Genomic DNA, 11691 nt, shown 5'->3' with positions numbered 1-11691 from the left:
CCACAACCTGTAGGGGGCCACAGAAACCTGCAGGGGCCACAGAAACCTGCAGGGGCCACAGAAACCTGCAGGGGCCACAGAAACCTGCAGGGGCCACAGAAACCTGCAGGGGCCACAAAAACCTGCAGTTCACATCGCAACCTGTAGGGGGCCACAGAAACCTGCAGGGGCCACAAAAACCGAGACGTGTATGGCTGCAGCCTGGAGCGTCCCATGTCATCCGTCCCGTCTCATGCGGTCTCGTCTCAATGCGAGGTGTCACAACGGTAAATCCAGAGGGATCAAAATTACTGATGTCTTGATAACTTTCCAGACGGAGTCGCCGGGTAAATTACATGACACTTTTTGGTTACAAAGGGCAGTGCGGAACTTAAAAAGCTCTGAAGAAACTACGTTAAAAAGGGTAGACAAGTTTCTTCCCAAGTCGGCGCTAGGGCAAGCGTGAGTCTCATGCGCCCCGATATTTACTAGATTGGCTCTTGCCATAGGTAAGCAGTGGTGTCTACATCTGATCAAACCTGCATCCGCGACGCAGGAGGCCGAATCAGTATCCCTGGCCCACATGAACCGAGCAGGACCAGGTGGACATGCACTGAGAGGGGAGAAACTGCAGGACCTTCCTGAGTTTGACAGGGAGAGAAACTCACAGCCAGGAACCACAGTATGGAGCCCAGTCCCTGTGAGCGAGGGTAGTCGAAGGGGGGCGGCGAAGACACAGTATCCTCAAGAGGTCAAGCGAGAGGAGTCGCGCCGGTCGTGCCTGGCTCCCACCACAACAGACGATAAACACAAAAGACACAACGCGAATTACTCTACAGGAAGACGCCCACTCCATCAGACGTTATATTAAGTGGGCGGTTTATAAAATCTACACAGTAAATGTACATTAATATATCACACAGCTCTCACGACAGCGGTTCGTACGTTGCTGGCACCACACAAGCCACCGGAAAGCAGGGCAGAAAGAAAAGGGCTCAACTCATCATGGTGAGAGCAGCGACTGTCGGGCCCTCGAGGCTGCTTCCCCGGGTCTCATGGACCGGACAGAATGGGCTGAAAATGTCGCGGGGGGTGTCTCTGGGCCACCCCGGGACGCAATAAGCTGATCCAGGGTGATCTCTGCGCTGGGCGCGCGGCAAGAGACAGAATGACCGGTCGGAGCGGGAGAGGGATAGGATCCATCCTGGGGACCAGGGACGCGGGCATAGGATGCTGTGTGGATGCCCGGGATCCTCTGTTGAACCCACGGGGAACTGAGGAAGATGGGAAACAAAGGGGCTTGCGGGTACGATGGGTCCCCGTCTGCACAACACGACAAATCGCCCATAAGTACGGACAAACAAGCGTACGTGGAAGGAAATCGGGAAGAGTGGCAGGGGCCCTCTCTGTCAATGGAGCCACAGCCGCCAGGGACATGGGAGATAATGCCTACTCAATATACAGGGAATCGGGTCGCGGGCGTGGGAAAACGCCGGGAGGACGGAAATGAAATTCATAAGGTCGGGGAAGGAGTCAAACTCTGTGGGGAATCTCCGGGAACCCCGGGGTGGCAGAAAAGAACATCCTGCATGACGACAAATGTCGTTAGAAATCATGCGGATCAATGTGGGCAAAACTATAAACACAAGAAAAACCCAGGCCCGTGGTGGGAGGGAACGGGGGGCAAAGAGAAATTGGAAATTGATTGTACCAGCGAAGTCTGCGGACTCTGGGACTCACACAGGTGGCAGACAATGTTGTCGTCTGAGCTCTGAACTTAGCGGCGACCCGGAAAGCCAGAATGCTGGAGTGTCAAAAGGGTCCCTGAACTGAGTACAACCGGCAATCCCCTTAAAGGGGAGTTGAAAAAGAACGGAGGGAAAAAAGGAAGGGAGAACGGAGAGCCGTAAACCCCACCAAAATAACACGGAGCTGAAACAAGCGAAGGACAGACAATACAGGCGACAGGGGTGGTGGGCACACTAAAGAGGAAATAGATATGGAATCAGCCTTAGTCGTCAAGGGGGAACTACAGTCCTGGGAGCGTGGACAATCAATCGACGCGACCCGGCTAGAAACGGAAGAAGGCCAAAGTATGGTTTGTGTGGTGCAGCGTTTGGGCCGGAGAATGGGAGACCGCCATCACGGGCGACTCCAGGGGAAACATCGTACGGTCTGGGCCAAAGGTAAATTTACATGACTCGCAAAGTACCTTAACCAGTTGGCCTCTTCATATTAGGAAGTATAGATAGAATCGATAGGTGGGCCTGGATCCTGCCCGGGGACCAAAGATCACAATACTGCTGTCTTGTTGTGTTGACCTGGTTGGGAAGTCCAACATGTTCATCTTACGGCGGTGGTTCTCCTGGGGCCACCCCCCCAAGGGAAGGACAAAGAAAGGAAGTCGCCGTGTTCGAAAAGGGAAAAAGCGAGGGCTTTCCTGGGGACCTCCTCTTTTGACCCCCCTATTCGTTGCTCGAAAGATACCAGTGCGTTGTTGGGATATGCGATTTCTAGCTGTTGGTCTAGGTCGGCCGTCGGTGGGGGGTGAGTCGGGTGGACCCGGTGGGGTCTCGTAGTGTGCCCGGGACCAGCCAGACAGGGGTGCGCAGGATGGCCCCAAAGGGATGCGAGGCGGACGGTGCGGCAGACAGAAATGTTTTGTGTGCACTGAAAGGTGGTCTCTGTGACTGTGTGAAACAAGCGGCGGGGGGGCGGGGTATCACGGAATGGTATGTGAACGTGGGTAGATCTGCAATACGGACCCGGTAAGGGGGGGGTCATGCTGGGGGATTCCTATGACTGGCCATCAAATTTATGATAAGGATCAGGACGAGAAATTGGAGCGTGACGGATGCGGCAGATGTAACTGTGTACTTCTTCTAAGAGCGAGAATGAAATAAGTAAAAACAAAAGAGGAGAAATGATGCGGTGTTTTTTTTCTTCTCCCCCATAGTGCCCCCGGGTCTGGCTTCGTGTGTGCGGTGTGTTTCTCACGCTCACGTCTCTTTCTATCTTCGCGGCCAACACCAAAAGACAAGCGGACAAACACACACGCAAGGGACGAGGCACCAATCGCCAGGGTACAGCAGAATGCTCTGTAGGCGGCGGAGAGGGGCAGAGGGGGGGGCAGGTGCCCGGGGACCGCACCGGGAAGGGGCAGGCCAAGAGAAAAGGGCTTAGTCCACGAAGCATCGGCCCTAAAATGGCTGCATGTCAGGTCCCCCGGTCCGCGCCCTGTCAAGGCAAGCGGTCACTGTCGGAAATAAAGCCTAAATGCCACCCCCCAAAAAAAAAAAAAAAAAGAACGGGCTGGAGGAGGGAGCAAGAAAATAAAGAGAGAAGTTTCGCCCTGTGTTTTGGACGAGTGCATATATTTCCTTCTCACTGGTCAAACGTCGTCTCTTATTGCCTTTTGTCTAAGGTCTCGACAGAGTTTTTCCGCATGAGTTCACACTTGCTAGCACATGTCCGGGATCCCAATTGTTCAAACTTTGTCGCGCAACTAAATGAGTCCGACGTTGTAAACCCCCTACAATGGTTTCCCTTTGACATTTTTGTGTTTGTGTCTGTACTGTGTATACCCAGTGGGTGAGTATGCCTCGGAATCTCCCCTGTACGTGCTCCTCACTGAAGGAAAACCTGGATAAACTCTTTTGTATAGAAACCCCAATGCCATCACATCAGAGCTGCCTTCCCTGATACTATTAACTCCTACTTGTACAGGTGCGCCCACACACACACACACAAACTACCCTAGGACCATTTTGTTTTCTACTACTGGGAGTTTTAACATTGCAACTCTTGTGCAACTAGTGGCAGTTTCAGGTGTCATAACAGAGGACATGTAATGTGTTCCAGGGTCACCCAGATGAACGTGGGTTCCTGTCGTACTATCCTCCCTCCATGGAGACATTTTCCCTCACTTCTGCGCTCCTAAGCACAATATCTGGTATCCCCTCTGGGACACCATCTCCCCATCGTCCCCCCTCTTATATACGTCAAGACATATCGAGGGGACTGTTGGGGTTCAGCTAAAGATCGTTCCATTTTCTCCTTTTTGACCTCCTGAGGAGGGAGAACCAGGACCTCCTGAGGAGGGAGAACCAGGACCTCCTAAAGAGGGACAAGGATCCACGATCTGCACACACAACAAGACTACAAAAACAAACATGTTACACGCTCTCCAAGACTTTTTAATTTTATATTCTATATTGTTTTCACACTGACAGCGTTCTGCCCGGGTCAAGAGGGACCCCGAACCGAGTTCGACCCGGGGTCCAGAGAACGACGCGTTTTTCACCGGGTCCCAGAGACACCCGATCCGCGCTGTTTCGTGCCCCGGGTCCCAAAGACCTCGACCGCAGTTCTGCACCCGGGTTCCCAGAGACCCGACCCGCGTTCTCCCACGGGGTCCCCAGAGCACCGACAGCATTATGCAAGGGTCCAGAGACCGACAGCCATTCTGCCCACGGGTCACAGAGCAACGACAGATCTTCCCTCCGCCGGTCCCCAGAGACGACGTTTCTGACCGGGTCAAGAGACCCGAAAGCTTGACCGGGTACCAGAGATCCCGACAGCATTCTCCCGGGTCCAGGACCCGGGACGACTTGCCCCGGGTCCCAGAGACCAAGAGCAGTTCTGACCCCGGGTCCCATGAGACCGCGCATTCCGCGTCGGACGACCTCGCGGTCCCGGAGACCCGACAGCATTCCACCGGGTCCCAGAGGGAACTCGACAGAATTTTGCCCAGGTCCAGAGGACCCGGACCGCAGTCTGACCGGGTCCCAGAGACCGAGCATTCTGACCGGGCACAGAGACGAAAGCATGCCTGGTTTGCCTGGGTTTTAAAGTCTTTAAAGCGGTGGAACATGTTTTTCTGATAGGTCTTGTGAGTGTGCAGGCAAGCGCCTTGTCCCTCCTCAGGAGGTCCTGTGCAGATCCAGATCCTTGTGACTCCATCTGGAAAACTATTCGCGATATCGTATTTTTGACCCTCTGGATTTACCGTTGGACACCTCCGCATGAGACGAGACCGCATGAGACGGGACGGATGACATGGGACGCTCCAGGCTGCAGCCATACCCGTCTCCTAGGGTGCCACCAGGCTGCAGCTCCCCCAGAGTCAGAGAGGTGGCAAACAACAGTTCCCCAGAGTCCACTAGAGGGCATCAGTTCCCCCAGAGTCCACTAGAGGGCATCAGTTCCCCCAGAGTCCACTAGAGGGCAACAGTTCCCCCAGAGTCCACTAGAGGGCAACAGTTCCCCCAGAGTCCACTAGAGGGCAACAGTTCCCCCAGAGTCCACTAGAGGGCAACAGTTCCCCCAGAGTCCACTACCAGGCTGCAGGTCCCCCAGAGTCCACTACCAGGCTGCAGTTCCATCATGAATTTGCAAAAACTAGAAACAAATCTGAGATTTCCCAACAGTGAGATGAAAGAGACACATTCACCTCCATAGACCTTCACAGACCTAGACCTCCATAGACCTTCACAGACCTAGACCTCCATAGACCTTCACAGACCTAGACCTCCATAGACTTCCACAGACCTAGACCTCCATAGACCTCCACAGACCTAGACCTCCAAGACCTCCACAGACCTAGACCTCCATAGACCTCCACAGACCTAGACCTCCATAGACCTCCACAGACCTAGACCTCCATAGACCTCCACCTCGGGGTCAGAGGCCGGCCGGCGACCCGTCAGAACCAGGGCCCGGCGCCGGGGGGGGGCCTAGACCTCCATAGACCTAGATCTCCATAAACCTCCATAGACCTAGACCTCCATAGACCTCCACAGAACTAGACCTCCACAGACCTAGGATCTCGGTGGAACTGCAGCCCCGCTCAGTCCCCCGGGGTTTAATGAACAGGGCTCAGTAGTAATCTGATTACCTGTCTGCTACCGCAGAGAGACGCGGCTTCTGATTGGTCGATCCACAGGCGTGGGGGCTCATGGGTAATCCAGATCCTGAGACCACGGAGCAGAAAACACAACAAATCACGTTTTCATGAAGAAAGAGAAGTTAGACTGGTCCCACATGTAGGTAGATCATAGAGGAAGGTCTAGGACCAGGCTCAACTGTAGCCTATGAGAAGGTCTAGACCCGGTCCTCTGTGATTATAGAGCAGGTCTGGACCCGGTCCACCTGTAGATCATAGAGGGAGGGGCTAGGACACCGCGTCCACTGATAGATCATAGAGAAGGTCGAGCGGTCACCTGTTAGATTATAGAGCAGGTCTGACACGGTCCACCTGTAGATTATAGAGCAGGTCTAGACCTGGTCCACCTGTAAATCATAGAGCAGAACTAGACCCGGTCCACCTGTAGATTATAGGGCAGGTCTAGACCTGGTCCACCTGTAAATCATAGAGCAGGACTAGACCCGGTCCACCTGTAGATTATAGAGCAGGACTAGACCCGGTCCACCTGTAAATCATAGAGCAGAACTAGACCCGGTCCACCTGTAGATTATAGAGCAGGTCTAGACCTGGTCACCTGTAATCATAGAGCAGAACAGACCGGTACACCTGTAGTTATTAGAGCACGGTCAGGACTGGTCTCCCACCTGTAAACTCATAGAGGAAGGACTAGAAACGGTCCACCTGTTAAGATTATACGAGCAGTCTAAGACACGGTTCCACCTGTAATCATAGAGCAGAAACGAGACCCGTAACTGTGTATAGAGCAGGTCTAGACCCGGTCCACCTGTAGATCATAGAGCAGGTCTAGACCCGGTCCACTGTAACTCCTAGAGCAGGACTAGAACCCGGTCCACCTGTAGATCATAGAGGAAGGTCTAGACCCGGTTACACTGTAGATTATTAGAGCAGGTATAGACCAGGTCCACGGTCAATCATAGAGCAGAATAGACAGGTCACCTGTAGATTATAGAGAAGGTTAGGACCCGCCACCTGTAGATTATAGAGCAGGTCTAGACCCGGTCCACCTGTAAATCATAGAGCAGAACTAGACCCGGTCCACCTGTAGATCATAGAGCAGGTCTAGACCCGGTCCACCTGTAGATCATAGAGCAGGTCTAGACCCGGTCCACCTGTAAATCATAGAGCAGGACTAGACCCGGTCCACCTGTAGATCATAGAGCAGGTCTAGACCTGGTCCACCTGTAGATTATAGAGCAGGTCTAGACCCGGTCCACCTGTAAATCATAGAGCAGGACTAGACCCTGGTCTAGACCTGCTCCATCTCTAGAGACTCACCTGTCCGTTGAGACTGAGTGAGGAAGTGACAGAGACCACCGCCTGCGTCAGAGAACGCCTCCATCACCGGGGGCAACAGGTTCACCTGAGACAAAGAGACACAGGTGAGTCCAGACCCCCCAGCCAGGCTGCTCTCTGATTGGCTGAGGGGAGAGTCTCACCACGTGATGGCGCTGCAGCCGCGAGAAGGAGACTCTCCTCAGGCAGCTGGTCTCGGCCCCGCTGAGACACAGCAGCAGGCTCCACCCACTCACACCTGTAACCACGGAGACAGACAGGAAGTCACACCTGTAACCACGGAGACAGACAGGAAGTCACACCTGGACCCCGACACAGGTACACAGTACCTGGGTATAGGACTACTAGCCAGAGAGGTGCTGGAACATACCATTAATGGGGGGGGGGGTACTGGGACTGAAGCTAGGTCAGAGTGATGCTGGAACATACCATTAATGGGGGGGGGGTACTGGACCTGAAAGCTAGGTTCAGAGTGATGCGGAACATACCATTAATGGGGGGGGGGTACTGGACTGATAGCCTAGGTGAGGATGCGGGAAACAACCATTAAGGGGGCGGCGTACGGGATGAAGCTAGGTCAGAGTGATGCGGAACATCCAATGAAAGGGGGGGGGAGACTGGACGAAAGCTTAGGGTCAGAGTGATGCTGGAACATACCATTAATTGGGGGGAGGGGGGGGCTAAAGAGCAGCTGCTCTCTCTCTGAGTTAAGAAGGTTGTAAAACTCTTTCTTCTTCTTCACCTGCTGGGAGAAACATTAAGCCCCGCCCCCTCTGTTACACACCTGTCAATCATCTGACCGCCTGTCCTTTAGATTACAAAAACACACACACACACACACACACACACACACACACACACCACACACACACACACACACACACACAAATCACACAAATACAAAGCACCCCAGCCCCGCCCCCTGCCCGTGGTGGCTTCACGAGGAGGCTGATGCGTCCTGCGTATGCTGGAAGCTGGGTTTTGTAGTTCATCTGCTGCAGGACCTGCTGGTACAGCTGCACCTCGGGGTCAGAGACCGGCCGGCGACCCGTCAGAACCAGGGCCCTGCGCCGGGGGGGGCGCTGGAACCGGGCCTGCATTGGGGGGGGGGGGGATACTGACGTACTCTGCTGAAATTCTTTAACTCTATAGCCTCAGCTTCGCATCAGGATGGGGGAGAAGAAATGTCACCTTCACAAACCCACAAGATCAATGAAATAAATCCATACTAATCATCGTAAAACACCTTCATTCAAACGTGGAAAAATACCACGCTAAAAGTATTGAGTATTTCCCATGGAGGCTGGTGGAAGATATGCTGTCTATACACGTAAAAGTAGTGATTATTTACATGAGTTGGTGGAGTATGCTGTCTATACACGCTAAAAGTAGTGATATTTAAATGGAGTCTGGTGGAGAACTCTGCTCTATAACAACTAAAAGTAGGGATTATTTACATGGAGTTGGTGGAGATATGTGCTCTATACACGCTAAAAGTAGTGATGATTTGCATGGAGTCTGTTGTGGCGATATGCTGCCTCTACTACCGCTAACAGTACGTGATATTTACATGGAGTTGGTGGAGGTATGGGCTCTATAAACATAAAAGTAGTGAGTATTTAACATGAGTTGGTGGAGGATATGCTGATCTATACGATGCTAAAAGTAGTGATATTACATGGAGTCGGTGGAGATATGCTGCTTATACACGCTAAAAGTAGTGTATTTACATGGAGTCTGGTGGAGATATGCTGCTCTATACACACTAAAGTAGTGATATTTACAGGAGTCTGGTGGAGATATGCTGCTCTATGACCTGCTAAAGTCAGTGATACTTTTCTGGTGGGGTAGTTTTTATCTTTGAGCAAAATCTTCAAAGGAAAAACTGGGATGAAAGTGAAAGAGAAGATTACAGAAAATTGTTCCTGAACTTAAGCTTCTTGTTTTGTCAAAGTCTTGCGGCGCCAGAAACTCTGGAAAGAAAAATAAAGAGAGGAGGAGATAATGGGGTGTGTGTGTGTGTGTGTGTGTGCTGTTGTGTGTGTGGTGTATAAGTGAAACCACATGTGCATTCTTTGCCTATGTTGCCATCTGACGCTTTCTGCCTGCCTCTGCGGGGCAAAAGAAATGATCTCAGGGCTGTTTCACTTCCAGCAGCGCTCGGGGGGGGCGGAGCGGATGTTGTAAACTCACAACCTGGGTGGGGGGTTTGTGTGTGGAATGTGTGTGGTGGTGTGGGGGTGTGGGGGGGGGGGGGGGGGGGGTCTTAGGCGTGTTGGGGGACGGGGAGCAAAGTGGTGCTGTAGATCATACCAAATATACCTGTGTGTGTGTGTGTGTGTGGTGTGTGTGTGGGTGGGTGTGTGTGTGTGTGTGTGTGTGTTGTGTCAGATAAACATGACACTAAAATAAAGTCCTGAGGAGATTCTGGACAAAAGCTACGAGGTACTATTTTGGTCACTTGTTGTCGTGTCGCCACTTAAAACAGCATATCTCCACAGGCCTCCTGTAAATAATACCTATTTTAGCGTGTATAGAGCAGCATATCTCCACCAGACTCCATGTAAATAATCATACTTTAGGCGTGTATAGAGCGCATATCTCCCACAGATCAAAGGTAATAATCACTACTTTAGCATGTATAGAGCAGGCATATCTCCACAGACTTCCATGTAAAAACAATACTTTTAGCGGGTATAGAGCAGCATATTCCCCCAGACTTCATAAATAATCACTCCCTTTAGCATCTATAGAGCAGCAAATCCACACAGAATCCAGTAAATAGCACTCTTTAGTGTGTATAGAGCAGCATTCCCACCAGATCCATGTAAATAATCACTACTTTTTAGCGGAGATAGAGCAGCCTTCTCCACCAGGGACTCCATGTAAAATAATCAATAACTTTTAGGGTATAGAGCGCTATCTCCCCCGACTCCATGGAAATATCACTACTGTTAGCGTGGCTATGAGCAGCATATCTACACCAGACTCTCCATGTATAATCACTAATTTTAGCGTGTATAGAGCAGCAGTATCTCACATGTAAATGGTGAATTAAATTAGTTTATTCCAACCAGACCAGATGGTGATTGTGAACAGGGAAACGATGAACAAGCCGGTTTTGGTATTTATTAGTTTCTGTCCACTTGAATGAGGGTGTGTAAGAGGATAAAAGTAGTGATTATTTACATGGAGTCTGGTGGGTGGGTGACATTAATCCTCCATGAAGATAATCGGTAGTGTAACTGTAATTGAAGGATGAAGCTGAACTCTGTGTCCACAAACAGAAACACTAACGAGGTCTCATACCACGGACTGACCAACCGAGTCCTCTTCGTCATCACATGACCTGTAAGCACTCCGCTAACTTTAGCTCTGAACACAAACATTCCTCCTGAGATTGGGACTGAACTGGGAGGGAACTTCCTGTCTGCACAGCGAGCTTTTTACTGCAGCAACAACAAGTCCAATCGCCTGCTTTTTGGTTTTATTGTCCTGTTCAGGAGAAGTAATAAAGAGATGTGTTTCTTCAGCCTGTTCTCCTGAAGCATCTGTTTCTATATCTGTGTGAGTGTAAAGATCCCAGCATGCAGCAGGGCAGTAAATAACTGTCTGTTTTGAATGAACAGTCAGCTGTGAGACCTCAGAGAGTGAAGCAGTTTCACAGCTGTAAAAACACATTTGGCTTCTGTCCTTCACTGAGACACACTGGACATCACCAAACCCACCAGACTCCAGGTAAATAATCACTACTTTAGCGTGTAAGGCAGCCATTATATCCACCAGGGACTACATGTTAATACTCAACTAATTTAGGGTATAGAGCAGCATATTCTCCACCAGACTCCATGTAAATAATCACTACTTTTCAGCGTGATAGAGCAGAATATCTCCACAGAATCCAGTAAATAATCAATACTTTTAGTGTGTATAAGAGCAGCATATTCCCACCAGGATTCCATGTAATAATCACTACTTTAGGTGTATAGAGCCGATTATCTCACCAGACTCAATGTAAATATCACTACTTTTAGCGTGTATAGTAGCAGGCATATCTCCACAAGCCTCCATGTAAATATCACTACTTTCGCATGTATAGAGCAGCCATATCTCCACCTGGACTCAATGATAAAATAATCACTAATTTTAGCGTTATGAGCGGGATATCTCACAGACTCCATGTATAATCATACTTTTAGCGTGTATAGAGAGCATCTCTCCACCAGATCCATGTAAATATCACTACTTTTAGCATGTATAGAGCAGCATATCTCCCACCGACCATTAACTATCAATACTTTTAGCCATGTAGAGCAGGCATATATCAACAAGACTCCATGAAATAATCAACTGTTAGCGTGTATAGGAGCAGGCATTATCTCCACCAGACTCCATGTAAATAATCACTACTTTAGAACTGTATAGAGGACATAGCTCCACCAGGGACTCCAGTAAATAATCACTATCTTTTA

General features: G+C 50.6%; 1 long non-coding RNA gene across 1 annotated transcript; it reads right to left on the bottom strand.

The window, feature by feature from the left end:
• Positions 1-5875: 5875 nt before the first annotated feature.
• LOC116686729 (uncharacterized) lies at positions 5876-7465 on the bottom strand. Its single transcript, XR_004331341.1, has 3 exons — positions 7363-7465; positions 7202-7286; positions 5876-5951 (listed from the first exon to the last, which is right to left on the bottom strand). It is a non-coding gene; the product is annotated as an uncharacterized LOC116686729 (long non-coding RNA).
• Positions 7466-11691: the final 4226 nt, after the last annotated feature.

This window comes from Etheostoma spectabile, unplaced genomic scaffold, assembly GCF_008692095.1.
Source record: "Etheostoma spectabile isolate EspeVRDwgs_2016 unplaced genomic scaffold, UIUC_Espe_1.0 scaffold458, whole genome shotgun sequence".
In the NCBI taxonomy this organism is placed as follows: domain Eukaryota; kingdom Metazoa; phylum Chordata; class Actinopteri; order Perciformes; family Percidae; genus Etheostoma; species Etheostoma spectabile.
Note: the sequence above shows the minus strand (reverse complement) of the source record. Positions and strands in the feature narration are given on the sequence as shown.